We start from the raw sequence: 766 nt of genomic DNA, 5'->3' as shown, positions 1-766 counted from the left end.
TGGTCTCCCTAAAATGATAGGTATTTCTTTATCTTCCTCCATATCTAAAACAATGAAATCCACAGGAAAGATAAATTTGTCCACTTTTACTAACACATCTTCTATAGCTCCCTTAGGATATGTAACTGATCGATCCGCTAATTGTAGAGTTACAGAAGTAGGTGAGACTTCTCCTAATCCTAATCTTTTGAAAATTGATAGAGGCATAAGATTAATGCTGGCTCCCAAATCACATAAAGCTCTTCCATAAAATTTTTCAACGATAGCACATGGTATAGTGAAACTACCATGATCTTTTAATTTTTCAGGAAGTTTTTTCTGAATAATTGCACTACACTCTTTGTTAAGTGCAACAGTTTTATTATCTGTGAACTTCCTTTTCTTTTTCAGAATATCTTTCATAAATTTCACATAATTGGGCATATGCTCTAAAGTTTCTACAAAGGGAATGTTTACTGCTGACTTCTTAAGAATTTCTAAAAATTTGGAAAATTTTTTATTCTGTTTGTGTTGCTTCAATCTTTAAGGAAACGGTGGTGGAGGTTTCTCCACAGTAGTTTTCATTGGTGTAAATGGATACTCTAAAGCTGTGTACTCATGTCCTTTTCAATATCCACTTTCTCTTTTTCAGTTTCTATTTCTTTTTGCACTCTTGTCTCCAATTCTTTTTCACTTCGTAATTGAATCACCTTGATTTGTTCTTTTCCTTGATCTTTAGGATTTGGTTCCACAGTGCTCGAAAAAGTTCCTAATGTTCGGTTACTAA

The sequence above is a fragment of the Phalaenopsis equestris genome, unplaced genomic scaffold (genome assembly GCF_001263595.1).
Source record: "Phalaenopsis equestris unplaced genomic scaffold, ASM126359v1 Scaffold000305, whole genome shotgun sequence".
In the NCBI taxonomy this organism is placed as follows: Eukaryota; Viridiplantae; Streptophyta; class Magnoliopsida; order Asparagales; family Orchidaceae; genus Phalaenopsis; species Phalaenopsis equestris.
The sequence above is the reverse complement of the archived record's forward strand: the minus strand, read 5'-3'. Positions refer to the sequence as shown.